At 41.0% G+C, this 23,815-nt stretch overlaps 1 long non-coding RNA gene across 3 annotated transcripts in view; it reads right to left on the reverse strand.

The window, feature by feature from the left end:
- Window positions 1-23,815, reverse strand: part of LOC307214004 — a 583,863-nt gene that overhangs the window by 406,678 nt on the left and 153,370 nt on the right. For all 3 annotated transcript variants that reach the window (XR_013837817.1, XR_013837818.1, XR_013837819.1), the window contains exon 3: window positions 11,293-11,379. This is a non-coding gene — a long non-coding RNA (uncharacterized lncRNA). The remainder of the gene's footprint in view (window positions 1-11,292; window positions 11,380-23,815) is intronic.

Raw genomic sequence — 23,815 nt, forward strand, 5'->3', positions numbered from 1 at the left:
TTTTATCCACTTCCTGAGCTTCCTATTCTGCTGAAGTAAAATGAAGGGGAGCAAGTCTCTGACTGTGCTCTCCTTTCTGCATACTGACATGAGTCAGACACCATGAAGGAAGGCAGAGAAAGTGGTCTCCTTCACTTCTTCCATTCCATAGCTGCCATAGGTGGAGTAACAAAGGTGGAATCTACACATATATAAAAAACGTTCTGAAAATGCTTTTTAAAAAAAGTATGTTTAAAAATACATTGATTTTTCCATAAGGCTCACCATCGCCGTCTAGTGTAACATTGTATATTGCACTTAAAACACACATAAACATTTTATTTGCAGCTGTACAGTACAGCTGAGTAAAGCATCTAAAATGTGGGGGAGAGGGGTCTGTAGTTGGACAGGTAAGTGGAAGGTAGGAAGAGAGGGGATGAATTAAAATCAGTGCCACGAAAGAACCTCCACTCTGACATCATGTAGGATTAACAGAGCGCCAGGGTACCATGTTTGCAAAGGTAAGACATAACAAACTTTAGTTTCCTGCTTGCAACTTCTAACCTCCCTGCACAGTGCCAACCACTGGTCCTTGTGCAAACACAGCTAATACCACAGTATCAACCCATGAAGATCAAGTTCACTTTCTCAATGGAACATGACTCAGCCAGTTTATCCAGATGGTGTGGAAGGTCAAAAATGAGTAAGACCTACAATGAGATTCACCAGACAGGGTTCATATTCCAGTCATTGCCTGCTTAGAGAGGCATTTTAATTCCTAAGTGGGAATGGCTGAATGGTTTAAAAAGAATAAAACTGGTGCTTGTTTTCACACTCTTGGGTCAGGTGGATATTTTAAACTTGCAAAGTAGGCTTGGGACAGGAGTTCTTCCCCTCTTACTCCTTGACACTGTGGCCTCACAGCGTCAGCAAAATAAAAGTTCCAGTCCTTTTAAACTTTCTTTAAGTTATTCAGTTACAAAATGAGTCATTTTATTTGAGCATACGATTTAAAATGTGTAGTTTAAGATAACTCTTAATATTTATATTAACTCTTGGAAAAATGGACAAAACATACCTCCCTAAACTGGGGGGGGGGGGTGCTTCCTTTTCACATGTCTTTAGACTCCAGTTCCCATCAGTTCCAGTCTGCATGGCCAATAGTCAAGGATTCTGTAAGTTGTAGTCTGGAGGAGTCCTGAATGTGAATTTATAGTATTGGATAAAATAATGGGTGGATCTGACCTTGATCACAATAGACTGCTGCTATGTCCCTGTTCATTCCAAAAGACATAATCCAGAGTTTTGCTATTGAAAGTATGGTGCATTTCTTTATATACGAATTCAAATGTGCAATAAGAAATGCTTCATAATATTTTCCAGTATATATTTGGGTTTAATTTAGTTTAAAAGGAAGATATAATGGTTTAATATCTAGGGTGGCCTTAAACTAGTAAGCTTCATAAGAAGGATTTACTCTTGCATTTATTCATCAGACAGATAATAAGTGCATCCTTTTCTCTTGTCAAGAGCATTCAGCACAGGAAAGGACATGGCATTATGGTAGATTATTTTATATTCATTTTAATAATGTAGTTTAAATAAAGATGTAAAACTCTTTATATAACACTGTCTGCATCCAGCCATCCCTGAAGGTTATCGAGCCAATTGCTATAGTTTCAAGGACAGTCTACTTAGTACCTTAAGAATTTTCATTGTTGTGCTCTAGTTCACATGTTTACTTTTTTGGATTCCCTCCAAGACTCTTTCAAACTAATGTGGTTCAATGATTGCATGATTGATTGATTGATTGATTGATTGATTGATTGATTGATTGTAAACCTGCACTGAAGTCCAAACTATGAACTTGTTCTCTGGCCTTAGACAAGCCATATTCTCTCAGCCTCTGACCTGTTGAAGTCCTGGATGATCTCTGGAACATCTGAATGGCTCAGACCATTGACACAATCACCCCTGAGGGCCCTCTCCACTTAGTAGAACCTATTTGCCTCCTTGGTATGCTCTAGAGCTTAAGGCAATGAGACAAGATAGAAGATGGCTTGAATGCAATTGAACACTGGTGAGGGCTCATTATTGAACCTACTCAGTAGCACTGAAGGCAGCATAGAAAGCATCCTTTGCTGCCTCCATTGCATCCTTACTTTGGCACAGCTTTTCTGGGTGATGTGGGGCCTTTTACAGTCGGGCCCAAAGGAGGTGACAGAACCAATGGTAGCTTGCCATGACTTGTTTGCAAATTTTGAGGATAAAGCCACTTGCATCTGCTTTGGATGGTGGCCCAGCTGTGCCCCCATCTGGACAGGGATAACTTAACTACTGTCATTTATGCTCAGGTAAACTCTAGTTTAGATTACTGCTATGTGTTATATGTGGAGCAGCCTCTGAAGAGGATTCAGAAACTTCAGCTGATGCAGATTTCAGCACCAGGTTGCTCATTGAGGGAAGACAGTTTGAGCGTGTAACACCAATCCTGGCTCAACTGCACTGATTGCCAGTTAATTTCTGGGTGCAATTTAAAGTGCCATTTTTTACCTATAAAGCTTTAAATGGCTCAGGCCCACAATACCTCATGGATTGCCTCTTCCCATATGCACTGACCCTCATCATCTGAAGCCATTCTTTGTGTTCCCTGCTCCATGAAAGGTCCAAAGGGTGGCAATACGAGAATGAGCCTTTTCTGTAGTGAATTCCTGTTTGTGGAATGCTCGCCTTAGGGAGGCTAGCCTGACACCCTCATTATATATCTTGAGATGCCAGGCAAAAAAACTTACTCTATAACCAGGCCTTTGGACTTTAACTATCTATGGCCTTTTAGAAGTAGGTGGGATGTTTTAAATGGATTTCTCCTTCCTCTTGGTTTTAATGTATCTATGTGGGATTTATTATCAATGTAGTTGGTTATAAACTGCTTTGGGTTTCCCTGGGCAAGATAAAGTGACTGACAGATATAATAAGGTAAAGGGACCCCTGACCATTAGGTCCAGTCGTGGCCGACTCTGGGGTTGCGGCGCTCATCTCGCTTTATTGGCTGAGGGAGCCGGTGTACAGCTTCCGGGTCATGTGGCCAGCATGACTAAGCTGCTTCTGGCGAACCAGAGCAGCACACGGAAATGCCCTTTACCTTCCCGCTGGAGCAGTACCTATTTATGTATTTGCACTTTGATGTGCTTTCGAACTGCTAGGTTGGCAGGAGCTGGGACCGAGCAACGGGAGCTCACCCCGTCGCAGGGATTCGAACCGCCGACCTTCTGATCAGCAAGTCCTAGGCTTTGTAGTTTAACCCACAGCACCACCCACGTCCCTTACAGATATAATAAATAATAATAAAATAACAGTGTGAGCTGTCACCATAGAACAGCATCTGTAGGAGCAGAGGACAGAGGACCTGCCTCTGGAAGCAGGTATGAAGAGTACAGCTGAACAGGACCCACCTGTGGGAAGCCAGAGGAAGTACCACCCACATTGGGCCTGCCCATAAAAAGCAAGTCTAGAGTGAGAGACTAGGGTGATATCCGCTGTTTTCAGGAACTCTTCTCACTGCAAGACTTTTGGGGGTGAGTTTGTTTGGACCCTGAGTGAGAACGCAGAGGCTGACAGCAGGGCCATCTTTACCCAGGGTTGCAAGGGATGTGGGGCACCCAGGCGGCAAATTCTGGGGGGCACCAGGCACACCCGCCACTGAAGCTGCCTAAGCTCTTAACTATCTACCTGTTATGAAATAATAAATAATTTTGATCAAGCTAGAAAAACAAAATACATATATACCTAGGTATTACTGAAATGTATACCTACTGTTTCACTAAAGGACTTTCAACTTTGTGCGCTCATTTACCAAAAACAAGCCGTGCCAGCGGTGGCACTTGTCATTCACAACAACGGCGGCGCTTGTCAGACTCACCGATGGCACTTGTCATTCTCAACAGCACCGTGCACGCGAAATTAACTAAATTTGGAGGCGTTGGGCGGATCTTTGCACCCTGGTGATGCATATGCTAAAGACGGCCCTGGCTGAGAGGGAGGGTGTGTCAGAAGGTAAATGAACCAATGTGTGTGTGTGTATCATGTGTGTGTGTGTGTGTGTGTGTGTATGTACTTTGTATTAATGTAACATTTTTATATGTAAATGTATATTTTTGTAATATTTTGTATAAGTTGTCTGTTGTTGCTTCTGTTGTTTGTATACCACTTAGAAATATTTTTAAATATATATTAAATAATCAGTCTCACATATCCCTGGGAATGTATGTGCAAGTGGACTTTATATAGATTCTGTTTGTACATAATCGGAAAACTGCTTACAAGAAAATCCTTGTACAAACTCTTTATGTTCCTAATAAATGAGAGCAACCCAAAAAGTTGAATCAAATAACTATGAATGCTGAATATCTTAATGCTAGTACAGTAAGTGCAGACACTGTGGTTTTGCTCATCTATTTACTTTACACACGCTAACATTCTACCTGACAGACTAGTATTATTAAAGTACAGAAGAAAATGAAAGGTCATTTGATCTGGCCTTTCAGGGATAAAAATAAATAAATAAATCCTGCTTAGATGATATACTGAAAAACAGCTTATCAAAGGTGTAAAAATAGGCCAAACACTTAAAGCACTAGGCACCAGAATTTAATAATCAGTATAGACTTTCTGAAAGATCCACTTATGAAACACCTACAAGTGATACATCTTACCTCATTTATGAGCTCAGGGAAAGTTCACAGCTGTTGAAGATTCTATTAGAATGTTACTCACAATTTTTATACATATAGGCAATTTAGAGAAAGAAAGAAAGAAAGAAAGAAAGAAAGAAAGAAAGAAAGAAAGAAAGAAAGAAAGAAAATAAATTCCTATAGATGCAGAATTAACTTATGCCCCCTTTCTTCCTGCAGTACTCATCTGTAGGGGAACCATGTGTAGAAGGGGGCAGTGGTGCCTCCACAGGAGTCCCCATACCACAGGGTTTCCACATTTCCATGACCTTCCACAGACCTCTAGAGGCACAGACTTTGCCAATTCAGTCACCCTTGACTAATATGTGGGTGTCAGGGGGACAGAGCTTAGGGAAGTTGTGAAACTTTTGATATGTGCCAGTTGAAACTAAATTCCCCCATTCTGGCAATGCTATTTTTAGGATAAATTATGTGTGAGAATACAAAAATCACAAGCAGGGGATGCAGCAAAATGTTGTATTGGGGAATGACTTCTGTTCAGGGTTCCAACCAGCTTTGCTATTCAGTTTCAGAGTTCAGAGCTTTAACGTCATCATAGCCTACTTTTTCTCCCCTCCTCCTCTTATTTAACATCTGAAGAAGAGTTCTGGAGAACTCAGAAGCTTGCACATGATTTTGGTGTGCCAATTCATTTAGGCTTATTAATCACACTATGCCATGCGTGCATATATATATACACATACCAAGAATAAGAACTGAAGTATCTTTTGGTTGCTGAAGTCAAGAAAGCTGATGCTCATGTACCTTGTGCAAGTATACTGCAGGAAACTTCATGGCAAGAATTTTAAGATTATAAAAATCCTTTTAAAAGTCAATGACAAATATGACAAGCTTGCTACTTCTGTGCTGTGCTAGCTTAGAGAATCTTGATGGGGCGAAAAAAAATACTGTGGTATTTTAAATTGAAAGTATCTCTTATTCTGTCACTCCAGCCTGTGTGAACTGCTCTATTTATTGAACACAGTGAATGAAATTGGACCTTAGTTCTTCAGAGCTCACCTAATAAATTCCACTTAGGTTCAGTACAGAACTGCCCGCTGGATAGCAATATTTGGTGGTTGTTTTTTTTTAGTCAGGTAAAAAGTAATTTAAAAAAATGTATTATTTCTAATCCTTTACATCAAAGCTTTTTGGAAATAAACCCTTGTTATTCATGCTTTGGTCCCAAAGTCTATTTGGGGCTGCTATCAAGAAAGCCAGGTATAGGTCAGTCCCTGAAACCTGAGCTTTTTAAAGAAAGAATTACACTTGGTACAAAATAAAGTGGAATGGGCCTGAGAAAGCATATGACGCCAATTCTGAAACTATTATATTGGCTTCCAAAATGTTTGTGGGCTTAATTCAAAGTGCTGACTAGCCCTCAGTGGCTTCAGCCCAGTGTCCTTAGGGGACTCTGAATCTATCTGCTCCTTAAGATTGCTGTTTCTTGTTGACTGACATTGAACATTGTTCTGGGTGTTTGATTGTAGCTACCACAAGATGCTTTAGCATTTATTCTCCCTGGCACATGAGAGATTCCTGCAGTGAGCCTCAGTCCCGTTGAAGCTCTGCCTGCAATAAGGCTTCTTCCAAAATAAGTTTGTCATTTTATATGGTACTAAAAATAAGATACAAATGGTACATGCTATCAAGATATGTGGAAGACTTTTGCTCATCCAGTTAGGTGTTACCCACTTTCCTTGGCAGTAAGAAGCCCAGTGGGTGGGGGTAGAACAGGTTTTTACTTCCTTTAGATGAGATAGTGAGCCCTGGAAATATATAGTGTCCATGTCCTTGATATCTATTTAGAAACAGACAATCTGAGCCCACTCAAAGCAAGTAAACTTCTACAACAGACATCATAGCCACCATAGGAGCCAACTCCTAGGGGCCGTGGGGCCTTTGGCCCCCACTATAAAATATTTGAGGGGACTGGGTCCCTGCAAAATTGATGGGCATTTCCATTCAAATGGTGTGTGTGCACCATGACATGTGATCGATTATGCAGGGTGGGGCTTACCTGGGCTCCCATAATATTGCATTCAAATGGGCACCCCCTGAGAGCCACTAACCCTGTTTCACATTCCTAAAGTGCAACTGCACTGAGAATCCCAGTTTCAGCCAACTCCAGATAAGAACTCTTAGTTTTCTATAAATTCATGTGTTCAGATTCAGTGCACTATTTGCTTCTATTCACTAATGGAAGGGTGCCACCTTTCAAAAGTAGAGGAGAGAGTTCTCCAGTTACCAATAAATATTGCTGTTCTTTCCTTTTCTTTTTAAATCCCTATGTTGCTTTATGATTGGCCTGTTTACAATAATCAACACAGCAAAGTTCATAACAATGTTTGTCATATGTGGCACTCAGTGTGTGGATATGGTCATTATATAGTTTAGTCACTAGGTGGCAGTGGACTTACTTGGATGGAGTCAGGAGTTTGTTACTGTACTGTCTTTAACTGAGATAATAAAGATCTTGTCCAGCCCTCCAACTGGTGTGCCCTCTAAGCTTTCCAGAACATCTAGTAAGTTTTCGAGTGTATCTTATTATTTTTGCACATCAGGAATTTCAAAATCTACATGAACTTTACAACCTGGGATCCTTATGAGAGCTGTTTCTCTCCCCGCCCCATATGCTCCAGTGGCTGGTGGTACATTTTTTTTAATGTCAAAATTTACACAACAACAACAAAACATCTAAGACACTTCCTCTGAAATAAGTTATATGTGCTTTGCTGCAAGTGGCGTCATTTTGCAAAGTCATGGTAATATGTAATGAAAGGAAAGTGCAGAAGACTACAAAACAACCTAATCAAGTGCAATAATGAATATTTCAACAGGCCGACATTTCAAAGTTTTAATTAAAATTACTAGTGCTATTGATATTGTAATGTCTTTGGGTAACACATAGGCGAGTCATCACAGGCTTCCCAAATGGACTTCATTACACATGCAATTAATTATAGATATTGCTGCTGAAACTACCCTGGGATCTCTGAGATTTAAAGCAAGTGCTCAAGCATTTAAGTGTAGAAGGTAGCTCTGCTAGAACCAGCAGCAGATTAAATGCTGTTATACTTAACCCAGATACCGTATCTCTGGGCTTGGTGTCAGAATCTTTTCCACCAGCTCCAGGCTTTACCTATCTACTTCAGCAACACAGTTTCTACTCCTGCACTGCAGCCTCAAATGAAAACACATTTTGAAAACTAAAGCCAAAGTTGCAATGGTTTTAAATATACATCCCATCTAGCAATCAACTCTAACTCTCTCTCTCTCTCTCTCTCTCCCCCTCCCTCCCCCTCTCCCTCTCCCTCTCCCTCTCTAAGCAGCTCTGTGAGCTGGAAGGCAAAGGAAAGTTTTAATCAAAATGCATTGCTGTACCCTCACTTTGACAATGCCTCCTTCCACTGCTCCCAGCCCCCTCTGATGATCCTTCAGGACACACGGTGCTGTTCTGACAAATATTTCCTGACTAAGATGATTATTTCTACAGTGCCAGACGTACGTGCAGAAGAGAAACAATGGCTTCTCTTAGAAAAAGTGAAGTGTACTTTGGAATTTGCCACTTTCAAATAGCAGCCGTGTCAAAGAGCAAGCACCAAACCTCAATGCAGATTTTAAAAGCAAGAGTTGATATGGCCCAAAAGGAAATGAAATCATTATTTGGAGACTATCTTTTAATGCATTTCTCCCCTTGCTCCCACAGCTCACCATTAAAGGAAGTTAAAGCTATTGTCAAAGCCTTCTTGCTTATGTACATTGGTGAGCTGCAGCCACTCTGGGATCAAACTTATTTTAGAAAAGATGAGGAGCAAGGCTGCAACTTTCAAATAACCTTTCCTCCTTTTTTCCCCAGGTGAGGTTACATTTCCTACATTCTGACAGCATCCTTCATCCAGCCTCTTTGTACACTTCTTTTTGCTCAGTCTTGCTGCCATATTAATTATATTAAGTGATTATATGATATTATATTAGGCAGTCGCTTTCCTCACAAAAGTGACCCAAAGCAATTTAACACAGTAGAAATAAAGAGCCTAAAACATAAAAATATATATGTACAAATAAGACCAATTTTACAGATCTCACCACACTAAAAGAGGCTACAAATGATCACTGCAGATGGTGACAGCAGCCACGAAATTAAAAGACGCCTGCTTCTTGGGAGAAGGGCAATGAAAGGCCTAGACAGCATCTTGAGAAGTAGAGACATCACCTTGCCAACAAAGGTCCGTATAGTTAAAGCTATGGTTTTCCCAGTAGTGATGTATGGAAGTGAGAGCTGGACCATAAAGAAGGCTGATCGCCGAAGAATTGATGCTTTTGAATTATGGTGCTGGAGGAGACTCTTGAGAGTCCCATGGACTGCAAGAAGATCAAACCTCTCCATTCTGAAGGAAATCAGCCCTGAGTGCTCACTGGAAGGACAGATTGTGAAGCTGAGGCTCCAGTACTTTGGCCACCTCATGAGAAGAGAAGACTCCCTGGAGAAGACCCTGATGTTGGGAAAGATGGAGGGCACAAGGAGAAGGGGGCGACAGAGGACGAGATGGTTGGATAGTGTTTTCGAGGTTACCAGCATGAGTCTGACCAAGCTGCGGGGGGCAGTGGAGGACAGGAGTGCCTGGCGTTCTCTGGTCCATGGGGTCACGAAGAGTCGGACACGACTAAACGACTAAACAACAACAACAATTTGGATGGAAAGAGGCCTGTTGAAATTCTCTACCTGGCCTCATTGCAGAAGAATCCAGAAGGCAGCCAAAGTTATTGATTCCTCATTCCCCTTATTCATCTTGTTCCATCTCAACATCAAATCTCCTGGACCAGCAGACCATGCCTATCTGACTGCTCCCCTTTTCCCTGCCCATTTCAAGCTGGTCTCGCATACATCAGACATTCCCAGCTGTCGAATATACCCCACAGAGAGAAAACAACTTCTTCATTCACATTCACATTGCTTCTTCACTAACTGAGCATGAACTATCGCTCTTAATTAAACTGAAGCACCACTGGTGTATTTGTTTGTTTAGTCAAAATACTTACATATTAATTTTCTGCCTGACAACAGGCCCTTAAGGTGGCAGATGATAAGCAAAAATGTGCTTGTGTACACATCAGGTAAGTGTTTTTCAAAGAAAATGCTGATGGGAGCAGGGATGGGATGCCCACTTTCCAAGCCTTAGATACTACTGCTGTTGCGGGTGTTCCAACTGATGCTCTTTGAAGGCTTCATAGGGAGAACAGTACACACCCATATACACACCTGGTGTGCACTACCTGGCAACCTTTTGGAAGCAGAACATCTCATCAAGTCAACTCAATAGGCTGCAGCTCCTGGATCTTCACTGTGCCATAAAGAAGGTTATTGGGGTGATAATGGAAAATGTCTGCTCCCGAAGCCTTAGATGTTGCTGCTGCTGCTGCTAGGTGTTATGTACTGAAGTTCTCACCCTGGGCCAGCAGGGGGATACTGTAGATAGTTATGCAAATAAGGGATCGAAAGGGACGTTCAGTGATTGGATAGTTTTAGAAAATTGTTACAGTTACATTGTACTGGAGCTCTCTATAAGCAGGCTGACTGAACCCTTCAGTTCAATTCTGTCCTGGCCTGTGAATAAACAAGAGCTGTTTGAAGAATCGCTGGGTCGTCTGATATGTTCACCCACAACTTAACACTAGGAACATAGGAAGCTGCCTTATACACATCAGACCATTACTGTTTGCACTGAATGACTATCCAGAGTCTCAATAGGAATATTTGTACGCAGAGCATTTGCTGTCACCCTTCCCAGTTTGGCTGCTCCAACCACTGCTCTTCCAAAGATTCTACAGCTGGCCAAGAGTATACTAGATGTTTAACAACAAAAATCAAAATTTAAAAAGTAGTATGACCATAAGTCACTAGGTATGCCTGTTGATAAAACCACAGTAATAGCCCTTTCCACTTACAAAAGTATTGTTGCTTGCTCACTCTCCTCTTTATTTTTCCTTCTCTCACATTTTTATCGTACTGTGGAACTCAAGAGAGTGTACATCTGGTTTCCACAGAGTCACCTATTGAGACACTGACCACATCTCAACCTGCTTAGCTTCAACAAGGTGGTGGCCTCGTATTGCCTTCAGACCATAAATGCTTAACTACTATTACAGCTCATACGTGCCTTTCAAGCTTAAGGCAGTTTATCAGAAGTGGTGCAGACCTTTTTAAAGATTATATGCCCTGTTATTCCAAAACAACTTGGCTATAATTCACTCCTGAATGACTTTTAGCATCAGTAAAGGAAAAGGTAAAGAGGACAGTAAAGACATTAGGAAAGCTAAATCTGCAAGCCCTCCAATTTAATGCTGAAATGAACTTGCTTATTCAGTAAAGATGAAAAAGCTGCATGTTTTTCAGCGTCGAGGAAATAGGTTTCAAGAAATTTATATGAAATAGCTCAGAATGAATGTTGTCAACTCCTCCTTTAAAGTTCCTTTGACAGATAGCAATACATAGGTAGCCAAGTCATTGCTCAATTACATTAACTTCCATAAACTCAGGGGAGCTGTTGAGCAGAGAATTTAGAAGGAGTTCATTACTTACCAGGCACGCTTTAAGGGATATTGTTTATGCTGTACAAGCATTTGAGGTTTAGCTAGACAGATGAGTGGAACAGAACGCGGATGAAACCTAGAAAAGAAAATCAAGTGATACTCTTACAGAGTGCTTACCATCATCTTCTTTTTTAAAAAAATAACCAGTGGGATATAATAATAACCACCTTAGAATATTTCCACTAAAATGAGATTGTGCCACACATCTTTAATCCCAATTAAGGCATTTTTAACAACTACAGTGTTGCAGAGGAGCCATGGGGATTCACTTGAACAAAAGGCTCCATTATTAAAAGGTCAATCTACCCATTATCAGAAACATAGGAAATGGCACTTTCAAAACACTTGAAATGTTTCCATTCCCATTCGTAAATTATTTTCTTAAACTACAAAAATCCCATCACAATTACAGTTACCCTATCTAGTCACAGAAGTCACACAAATTAGTCTGGCCATTCCTTTGAAATATTCTTCTCCACTTGCTTTACCACAGAACTTTTACGATCTTCCAAAAAATGTTAATGGACAGTAGATGAGTGAACTGTTTCCAATCCAACCTGTTTGAGAGGTATAGTCCCCTTTCATGTAAATGGGCATTACAAACAGACTTTGGGGTTTGCAAAGGCATTCTGTTGCAATATACCATATGTACTCTTAAACAAAATGAGATGAACTTGCATGTCTTACCCTTATGTATTTAGCAAAAAAATAATTATAGGTTGGGCTATTCTTTTTTGTTCGTTTTTGCCAGGCCGCCTGGAGTCATCACACACAACCCCCAAAAATCAAGCTCTGCTTGAAAGTATCCAAAACATTGGAAGAGTTTCAGCAGATAAAGACCTAGTTTTCACTGAGGAAGCAAGCCTGTGGCTGGGCTGTAGCACTTCAGCCTCACAGTATTAATTTCTCCTGCATTCATTAAAAAAAAAAAACCAACGCTTTAGAAAACTAGGTGTCAAGATGAAGGATTCCAACCTCACTTTCTTCATGGCATGCTAGGGTTTTTTTTGGGGGGGGGGAGTGAGAGCTACAGCCCACACTCGGGTTTACCACCTCAGTGAAAAGTAGACCCAAATCAATCTATTTTATTGGCAAACGTCCCCACTGCCAGAAAGCTTGCATATGCCAAATTGTGTGGTTGTGTCACAAACATGCTTGGATGTGCCAAACATTTTACTTCTGCCAATATCCGTTCCTGCAACCTGCTGCTGTTGCTTGAGCTAAAAATTCTGGAGAGTTTCAGAAAGATGGATTTCCTAAACAAGAGACTTTCTCACAAACATAGAGCCCTGACTCAACTCATTTCTGCCAGGACTGGCTGACAGTCTAATCCCATTACTTTCAAGGGAGCTGAATTTGTGGCAGTCACTCAATAATAATAAAAAATAGAATCAGAGAGCAGAAAACAAGTAATAAAAAGCAGGAGTTGTTTTTTTACAGTGTGTGTGTGGAGTGTGCTTAAAGTGTAAGTGAATTTACATTGTGTGTAGTAAACGAATAACCTGAACAAGATGAAGGACTGGGTGTAATCGAAATGAGAGGGTAATGGACTGAGCTAGTCACTATTATATACTGACTAATTTAACACTTGTGAGAAAGCATGTATTGATCAGTATCTAGATTTATGTTATGCTAGTCATGGTGGCGCTATGTGAAACAGCACCTCCATGCTCTAACCCAGAGAGTGGCTTGCTTTATAGGGGGCTGCCACCATCTGTATCAAAAAGCCATTCTGCATGTGGAGAACTCAGCGTTGTTGATAACCTTTACAGTAGCACTCTGCCTCCAAGAAGCAGTTGCAGTTCTGTTTCACTTTGCCAAGCATGTATAAAAGGATAATAGAATAAATGCTGATGTGAAATATGGGGAATTTTCCTCATGGACCTCATAGACCCACAAAAAGTCTATTTTTCTCTAGACCAGGGGTCAGCAACCTAAGGCCCATGGGCCGGAAGCAGCCCACGGAGGTTGTTTGACTGGCCCACTAGCTGCCCCCAAACTGTGCCGCCTGCTCACGTGCTGCACTAAACTGGTATAGCGTGGCATGGGGACTCGCTTATGCGGTGCTGGAAATCACGTCTCCACACGCTCAGACACCCAAAATTGTATCTGCACAGGTGCCGAAAATCGCAGGTGCGCATGCGATCTGGCCCATAGAGGGATCTCCGCAGGACTGATCCGACCCAGGCAAGATAAACCTTGCCGACCCCTGCTCTAGACTTCACAGGAATACATCCCAGATGAGGATTTGCGTTCTTGACTATATTCCACAGTTTCTTAACTCAGTCACTGAAGCTTAATACATGGTTTTAATTACGGTATACACATAACATGCAGTAGATGGAAGCACTAATTGTTTGAAATATTGCTAGAGATTTACGACCAAAGATGTGGCTGATTAGTTCAAATCCATCTGAATTTTTGAGCCTTGCACTTCCAAATCCTTATTGGTCTGTCAGACCAAATGTTTTACCAATCTTGACTGTTGCCTTACTTGTATGTTCTTTCTCTTCCTGATAATGGCACAGTTTCTCCTATGTGTAGGCCCCAGAACATTTCTCTTATAACCGATCACTAACTGTTATTTCATTTCTCTCAGAAAAAGGTGCACTAGTTTCCTATATTCTGGTGTTCGCGTAGGAACTTTCATACAAGTCCTATTCATTAGCATTACTTACTTGTAAGACATCTATGCAGTGTTTTTTTTTTCTTTTTCAAAAAAAGTCTTTAGGGGTACTCGCATTTTCCTACTCATATTGAAATACTGCCCCTCAATGAGGCCAAACCTGGATTCACAAAATGTTTAGGGGTATACGTACCCCTGCATTCCCCCAGGAAAAAGCACTGCATCTATGTACAGAGCAAGGAGTGAGACCATGCCCCTATACATGAGCAAATGTTCACATGTTGGGCTAAAACAAAGCATTGTTTCTTCCTTTATGTACTCTTTCAAAATACTGCTTTTAACACTATTAAACGACAAAGCATAGATTCTATATACATATACATGCATACACGTGCTGTAATATATTTTGAGGTTGCTGAATGAGCTGCCAACAGTGACTTAATAAAAGCACTCTAGTAATAAATTAGATTGCCCAGAGATTGTCAAGTGTGTGTGCATGTTATACATACAAGCCTCTTTTGTGCATCCTATGAGTAGCATCACTTCTACCTGAATACAAAATCAGTGTTTTAGCTTCACATTTTTGCTTTGGTAGGATCTGAATCAGCTTCAATGTCATCTCTTCTTTGCTTTAGAACTGTTATTATTTTGCAATAAACAGAGCTTAAAAGGCACTTTCCCTGCAAAGGCAAGGATATTGTACCTTGTAATTTGTGACCTTGCATGCATACCCAGTTTTCCTAGTTTTTAAGTTTCCGAAGACCAAACGCCTCTCACATAATTGTGTTTCAAGGACTTCATTCTGCCAGAGTTGTCAATAACCGAATCTGTCACTGTCAGGCATGCTAATTCCTATACAAGTCCAGCTATTGTTCTTTCCCACTGCCTCTGGGGACGCTGACTTGCTCATAGACAGCACATGCAGAGGTTCAACATGCAGAGTCATCCCCTACTGGCTCATTACTTAGCATCCCCTGCTGATTTTGCCATCCAACAGAGAGAATGATTTGATCCTGGCAAATAAATTTGTCAGGGGTGGACCAGTTCAAATATTATTCTGTTTGGAAGAAAAACATCTGTGTAATGATGCAGCTATCTGGGCCACCGATACTGAGAAAGCTGATCTAGCGGGGACAGAGAAAAAGAGAGGGAGGGACGGAGGGAGGGAGAAAGGACACTGGCACAAGCTTTTAAAATGGCACACTTATCTAAGCTGTTCTATGACCTGACTGCAGCATGGCATTAGGAATGCTATGCTAGTCCCAAGTCTTATAATACATATGGAGATTTTCATGTTAACAGTTGCAGCAATTACAGAATTTCAGCTCTGGGATATCTTTTGCAGCACTTCATGTGAATCCTGTTCAGGTCACTCACGGATTATTAACAGAATTAAGGTCCTGGATATTTGTGAAAACCTACACAGAATAATTTCCAATCCAAGCAGATCCCAGGGGAAAGAGTCGCGACACCAGGTTTGAGGGCTAAAAATGGTTGACAAATTCATTAACTTAAAAAAAGATTACTCACTAGTGCAGACAAAGAAGCCCCTCTAGAGTAGATTAAACTTTCTGAATTTCTGGTAGATCCAGAATATATATATATTGCTGTTATGCATATTGTTGTACATTGCCTTGATTTTTTTACGAGTTGGCAGCATATTTATTTTTTATAAAAATAAATCAAATTATCGGGTGCTTTTAAAGTGTTTTTAAGGCTCTAATTTACTTATTTTGTTCCAGAATTCGATGCAGATTGCAGGCATGGCCACCCCTTTTGAGAGGATGAAACCTGCCAAATTTTAGAGAGGTAGACATATGGGGTGGAAGACAGAAATCACATTCCTTTCCCTAGTTATTTGAAAAGGTGAAATGTGCTTCTAGGCAAGAAACCTGCCAAAAAGTTCAGACAAATAGATCCAGGGCCTATAGTGACAAGTGATTTTACCATTGTTATAAAAACCTTGAAAAGTCACCAGTGGGAGTTTTTTATTATTTCCCTTTTTTAAAGTACACTCCACAAAGAGAGATCGTGTGTAATACTTTTTAATTGTTAGGAAAAATGATTGTGAAAGAAACTGTTCACCTCAATAGTCTGATGCCTCTTATAGCCAAAACTCAGAGAATGGCAACCCCCATGAAGAACTCTATTCAACATCTCTCCCTGAGATCACTGTCATTGGAGTGCCCTGTGAAAAGGCCCTATCACTAAAAACTAAACCTGCCCATTGAAAGGAAAGATCCCACCCTCCTCTCTGCCCATTCGCCTCTAAGGCTCTGGGAGTTTCCCCAGTCAACTTGGTTTTATTTCTTGGAAAGGGGGGGGGCTATGCATTTAATTCTTTGGAAAACTGAGGCTAGGGCAACTTGGAAGCTTGTATAGTTCCTGATCTGCCAACAGATGACGTGTTAATGGGACAATCTCACTCAGGAACATGAGATTTTAGGCATACAACTCTAAGCAATCCAGATATACAATACCATTCTAGCTTATTATGAGGATAACATCTACTTTAAAAAAAATCTGGATGTTCGGTTCTCCACTCAGTGTCCTAATCACCATATTACTTTGAATTATGGTTTTTAAAATTATTTTAAAAAATGTATTTTATTTAATGGGTGGAAACAATTGATGCATATTATCTCCTATGGTGATGCAAGATTTTCAAAGATGAAGATCTTGTAATGCAACCAGACCACACATTTTGGTCACTTCTGTTGCCTTTATCTGAACATTTTTCATTTGTTTCTCAAACTATGGCTACTACTTTATGGTTTTTTAAAAAAACTGAAAAGTTACAGGTAGGAAAATATGCCCTTTGAGTGATCCACTCAAAGTGTAATAAGCGAAATAACTCTGTTCTAAAGGAAGCCATGCAGTCTATTGAAGAGAGCTCTCCAGCCACCTTCCCTTATTTTACACATTTCTTTGGACTGTACATGTGCCAAGCGGCTGTTAGTGGTGGTGTTAGAAAGGGCCAAGAGAGCATGAAAACAAGGCAGCTAAATTGCTGCAGCTCACAATTCAGTTCTACAACTTTCCAAAAGGATGAAGTCTCTTAGGAGTTTGTCTGAAATTGGGATCTATATTTGTACATGGTGTGAGACCAATCTTTTAGGAAAGTGCGTACAGGCAGAAGCATTATCCTATTTCCGAGATATTGGGAGATGTCATAAAATGTGAAAACCCTGACTGAGACCAGCATTTAAGAGCACATTGCAAAGGCAGCCTTCATTTAAAGGCACACAATTTTACACTCTGGACTTATTCATGGATATTTTCATGTCTAGAACATTTTTAACAAGACCATCTATTTTTTTTTTACTTTAGGAACAGCCCTGAATTTTAGTTATGCATTTAAACATTTCTCACTTTGTATTTCATGACTGAATCCTAGAGATTAAGGGAGAGGGGAACCTTATCAACAATGCTGTGCTGCAGAATCCAGCAAGAAAAGCTTTGTGCTCATCACACTGAGAAATGGAAAGGGTCAGGAGTCTGGGATTTAGAAAAGGAGAAGGGACAGGGAGCCCAGAGGGAACAAACCTGAAAGAAAGCAATGTGTTGGCAGAGGGGAGCCTGAAGGAAGCATAGATGGTGATAACGCTGCCCAACCTGCCCCCAACATAACTAGACACCTTTGGTTGCTCAAAGGAAAGTCACTTTTCACATGTTCAAGGGCACTTGATTTTCATTGGTTGGCATATATAAACAGCAGTTCCACATGGGCTCCTTACCATCAGCTGGTACCAGAGCTGGCCTAGGAAAGGGAACATTGGAGCTAGAAGCTAGCAGACCTCCAAGTGTCCCTATTTTCCAGGAATAGCCATCCCCAACCTTGTGCCCTCAATGCCCATCAGCCCCAGTCTGTGTGGCCAATCAGGTGACTGGGGTTGTAATCCAAAACATCTAGAGCAGCAGTTCCCAACTGATGATCTGTGGACTCCAGGGGATCTGTGGTACCATTCACTCAACGAAAACAACCATAGGGATATCATTTTTTTCAAAAGCAGGAATTCCATGGCTTGGCTTTTGGAAAACAGGGGGCCTGCAGTACTTAGCTAATTGGGAACCACTGATCTAGAGGGTGGAAGGCTGGTGGAAAGCCTGAAAGAGAAATTCTGGCTAATACAGTTTCTACTTTCACTTCAGCATTGTGATCTGGCAACACCCAGGGACCAGTGAAGGATGAAAAGCAATATTAACTTGAACAAAACAGCCAATTCTTGAGTCGAGAAATCTGATGCCTTTATTTAATCAAGCATCATGGGGAAGAACAGCACGGCATCTAAGAAGAAAACTTAGATGTCTTAGACTCCAGTGCTGAACATATCAATAAGAATTACTTCAAAGTAAATATCATACATATACTTTAATGAGGAAGGCCAGGTAGATATAAAAGAGGAAGTGCCTTTTCTCTTCTCATTAAGAATAAAGGGAAACATCATAAATAATCACCATCACTATTCTGTTTGAGGGGAATTCCTTCTGAAAGTTATATATTTCATTAAGGTAAAGGTAAAGGGACCCCTGACCATTAGGTCCAGTCGTGACGGACTCTGGGGTTGCGGCACTCATCTTGCTTTATTGGCCAAGGGAGCCGGCGTACAGCTTCCGGATCATGTGGCCAGCATGACTAAGCCACTTCTGGCGAACCAGAGCAGCGCACGGAAACGCCGTTTACCTTCCCACCGGAGCGCTACCTATTTATCTACTTGCCCTTTGATGTGCTTTCGAACTGCTAGGTGGGCAGGAGCAGGGACCAAGCAACGGGAGCTCACCCCGTCGCAGGGATTCAAACCGCTGACCTTCTGATCAGCAAGTCCTAGGCTTTGTAGTTTAACCCACAGCGCCACCTGCACCCCCATATATTTCATTAAAAGGTAAAGGTAAAGGTACCCCTGCCCGTACGGGCCAGTCTTGACAGACTCTGGGGTTGTGCGCCCATCTCACTTAAGAGGCCAGGGGCCAGCGCTGTCCGGAGACACTTCCGGGTCACGTGGCCAGCGTGACATCGCTGCTCTGGCCAGAGCCAGAGCCGCACACGGAAACGCCGTTTACCTTCCCGTTGGTAAGCGGTCCCTATTTATCTACTTGCACCCGGAGGTGCTTTCGAACTGCTAGGTTGGCAGGCGCTGGGACCGAGCAGCGGGAGCGCACCCCGCTGCAGGGATTCGAACCGCCGACCTTTCGATCGGCAAGCCCTAGGCGCTGAGGCTTTAACCCACAGCGCCACCTGCGTCCCTATATATTTCATTACCTTTTCATAAATGTCTTAGGAAGCAAGCCACCCACATATGGAATATCACTGAGTTTACTAGATTTGTCGGATACAAATACTATGAACAGCTAATACAGAAATAAAAATGATAAAGCAATATTGGTAAGGAAATCCTTGATGCTAAGGTTTAATGTGCCACTAAATAAAGGTTTGGTATTGGGCATGCTGCTCACCACACAGCAAGAGATGATGGACCATTATCACTGCAGGAACTCTATGCTGATATTACAGGCAAATGTGCAAAATATATAGGACTGACATATTGGGTCAGGTAACACCAAGGCACAATTTCAGCACAGTTTGCTGCATGCAAACATGTATCTGGTGCAGGGCTCTAAAGTTAGTAGGTGAGAGGCTCCTTTCCTTCTTCCATCCTGTCCTTTCCTGTTCTTTTTTATTATATCATTTACATTTATTAGAATTATTTGCTCTTTGATTTCAAAAGCTAAGTTTCTATGAGTTTTATTTCATAGGTCTATTGCTAAGGTCAAACTAAGGTAATCTAAAGAGCTTGATTTCTCTGCTTTATCCCTGGTACTCTATAGAAATGAGACGTCACTCTTGCACAATGGACTATTGACTAAATGGTGTGTGAGGAAAGAGTGCCACTTACTGGTTCATCAATAATGTCACTTTGTTTCAGCAGGAAGAAGTCTAAATCAAAGGGGACCATCCCTTCTGCCTTTTACTGAATAACTACTAATTACAGCAACTGTCCCCCAAATGCTGACTTCAAGTACTTCCTAAAGTTGCCAATATCTAAACATTTGCCTTTGTCACGCAAAAGGATCCATGCAACCTTTAATGATCCAATGACTGGGTAAGCACACCATCCCTTAAGCACAACTCCATTCTTGTCAGAGGGGACAGCAGGTGAGAAGAGCTTATCAGATTGCCTTCTAAGGGTAATGAGCCATGTTCAGAATACATGTTTTATGTATGTAGAGGTAGGACAGCTGAACAGATTGTGTTGGGTTGGATAATGCTAACTGTATTTCATTGATCTACCACTTTGTTTAATTGTTATAGCTGCCCTGAGTTCCTTTCTAAGGATTCTCTCATTGCGAGAGGTGAGGTTACAGGGAACCAGGCAGAGGGCCTTTTCAGTCGTTGCACCTGCCCTGTGGAATGCAGATGTCAAACAGATAAAAAGCTATGTGATTTTTAAAAGAAAGCTGAAGGCAGCCTTCTTCAGGGAAGTTTTGAATGTGTGGTGTTTTATTGTGCTTTTAACTCTTTTTGTTGGGAGCTGCACAGAGTAGATGGGTGGCATGAAAAAAATTTTTTTTTGTTGTTGTTAAATAAATAGTGTTTAGCAGTACACACAGGGTTGGCCTCAGACATTTTGGCACCTGAGGTGAACCAGAAAATGGTGTGCAACACACACACACACATACACACACACGGGAAGAAGGGGTGAGTGAAGATCTACATGTGGCATATTCCTTGGAGGCTGGATCTACAGTGGTACCTTGGGTTACAGACGCTTCAGGTTATAGACTCTGCTAACCTAGAAATAGTACCTCGGGTTAAGAACTTTGCTTCAGGATGAGAACAGAAATTGTGCTCCGGTGGTGCAGCAGCAGCAGGAGACCCCATTAGCTAAAGTGGTACCTCAGGTTAAGAACAGTTTCAGGTTAAGAACGGACCTCCGGAACGAATTAAGTACTTAACCCGAGGTACCACTGTAGTGCTCCTGTGGAGTCTGCTGCCTGAGGCAGTTGCCTCACCTTGCCTCATGGATATGCTGGTCCTGAATACACATTTCTAATATTTTGCATGATGCAAGTGGACACACTACACTGTACTTGAGTTATGTTTTACTGGTGCAGAGACTGGTGGATTATATTCTTAGACTGTACACTCAGGGCACGATTCACCTAAACAGCCCCGCCAACACAAGCCCTTCACAAGGATTTAGCTTACATCATGGGGGGTGAGAAGGACGCCCAGAACAGTACAAAAGGTAAAGAACAGTACATGGGAGAGGAGGGGGTGGTGTTCCCTCTGGCAAACTGAAATGTTTGCACAGATGAAACGACTGGAAAAGCCTGATTTTGAACTCCACACTCAGTAGTAAAATCATAGCATCATAGAGTTGGAAGTGACCCCAAGGCTCATCTAGTTCAATCCACTGCAATGCAAAAATCATAGTTAATATTTGCATGAATTTCACTATATGAGCTACAATTCGGGAAAACTGTTGATTTTTTCGGTCAGTGTCTGGAAAAATCCATACAATGGCAGTTGTACTAAAGAGCTAACTAGAATCCAGCTAGGACACCTTCATTACTGTGTGCCCAATGATCCACAAGAGGCTTGGCTGCTGGATGTGATTTGGGGGAAACTGACAAATGATGAACCCATTGCCTAGAGTGCACACAAGCAGTGAAATGCAACACTCCCAAGCAGAACATTCTGTCAGCCCTGGGGATGGTGGCGGAATTTGCTGCAAGCAGACAGAGCATCAGACTGGCTTGCAGTCTGCTTGTCCGCTCTCTTGGCAAAGCGGTCTTGCTCGCAGCAACTTTCTGTAGACATCCTTGATACCATTTTGGTTTTGTAAAAGATTTTTTTCAAGTATGACAACATTAATTCTGATATGATTTAGTCAGCTACCATCACCATCAGTGTTTGAGCTTAGCTGTCTGCTAACTGGGTACTGCTGAAATGTGTATTCACTTTAATTTCTGTCCCATTGATTTAGCCATTAACCACCATTAACATTCATTGTTCTATTGTTAACCTTTCTCTTGCTTTTTGCCCACTGTGTGACTTAAGTAAAATGCACGAAGAAAGCACAGTCATTCTCTTTATGTCTTAATGTGAATTTAGTATATTTACGATTAATGAATAGGGGAAAGTTAAGTTGCATAGGGATATATAATAAATAATTAGAATTCCACCTAACCCTCATAGTGTAAAACATCTGAGGTCACAAAAATATGTAAGCTTCGGTTTCATTTATAACTAAAGATGTTTCATAAGTTCAAAACCAGAAGGAAGCAGTATTATTCAAATATAACTGTTGTTGTAAGGATTAATTGTGTGAGATGCTTTGAAAACTCTAAAGTGATCTTTAATGCTAAATATTATCATATAATATTGGAAGAAACAGGGCTTTTTTAATTAAAAAAATCACCTAAATTCCAGATATATAGAAGATAGAAAACTTACTCTATCTTTAAAATAAAATAAAAACAAATCATTGATTCAGATATGCTGCAATTACGGGTTGTTTACTTTCTATCATACTACAGTTTGAATATGTGAGGGGGAAGTTAACAAGAGGGATTTTCATTAAGGAATTGAGTCAAGTGTTTTAATTGTTAGCAAATATTTGTCATATCAAAGGATACTGGTGAAAATCAATATGGAAGAAATTATTAAGGAGTCAGAGTGCGCTTTTGAAAATGCTGGAGGACATAATTGCATACTGATGTCCCTTATGTAGGCTCAGCAAATATTTGTAACATCACGAAAGCATGAAACACTGTATTCTTTATTGGACAGAAAACACAATTTATTGAGCCACTGGATCCACTACGGGTGAAGCTTACCCAAAACATTCAAATATTTATCTTTCTGTATACCTATACTCCCGTGACTAACAGAAAGCAGTTGTTTGAAATATATTAATCCTTTTTCTCCTTCTAGCTTTTAAATTGTGCCTAATAATCAGCAGCAGAGTAGCTTCCAGAGGAGAGGCAAAACTTATGCATCGTAATAGTGACCTCCAGTGGTAGTAGCCAGGAAATGACAGATATCATCCTGGAAAATTGTCAGAGTCAGAAACATCAGTTGTCTGTCTAAATATTTCTTGTTTCAATAGAGCACTTTTTTAAAAAAAACAGTGAATTTTTCAATGTGTTGAACCTCATTATATTGACAATGGTAGCTAGGTTTTAGCCTGTTTAACATTATCAGTTTCAATTAAAAAAGAAAAACTCCATTTGGGATTCCTAGTACAATTTTACTAATCAATAAGCATTTAACAGTGTTCTACCTGGAATTCAGTGAGTGCAATCCTACTAATGAACAAACATGCTACAGTGCAGTCTACTCAGAAATAAATTGAGTTCAGTAGGGTTTACTGTGGGTGGAGGATTTCAGCCATATATATAATATGCTGTATTATTTAGTTCTATGAAGTATTTATATATCCCATTTAGGCATTATTTCCTCAGTTAAATCTGATGGGAATGTGCTTGCACAGTTCTGGAGCATTATGACAACATGATTTATCAGCTCTAATGTACAGAACTTTCAAGGCGTGGGGAATCTGATCTAATGGCCAAGGTGAGGGTGGTTCTGTTTTTCTCAGGGAGGGGAGGGGGTTGATTCCTACTTCAAGCATTGAATTAGCTTGAGTTCCATACAGTCAGTGCCTTTTGGGATTCTGAACAAAGGACTTTGAGAAAGTGTAGCTGTCAGGAAGGTGATGGGTGGAAGGTGAAAAACCTTGTGTGAGAGGATCTCCCAGGGTGGGAGAAGAAAGGAAAGCTCCCAAGCGAGAGCTGAGAGGTCCTACCCACTTTTATTTGAGACAAGGGTTCAGATCTGTCTCTGATAAAAGACTTTGTATTTTCTTCTTATTTCTCTTTT

Source organism: Podarcis cretensis, assembly GCF_951804945.1.
Source record: "Podarcis cretensis genome assembly, chromosome: 4".
Classification (NCBI taxonomy): Eukaryota; Metazoa; Chordata; class Lepidosauria; order Squamata; family Lacertidae; genus Podarcis; species Podarcis cretensis.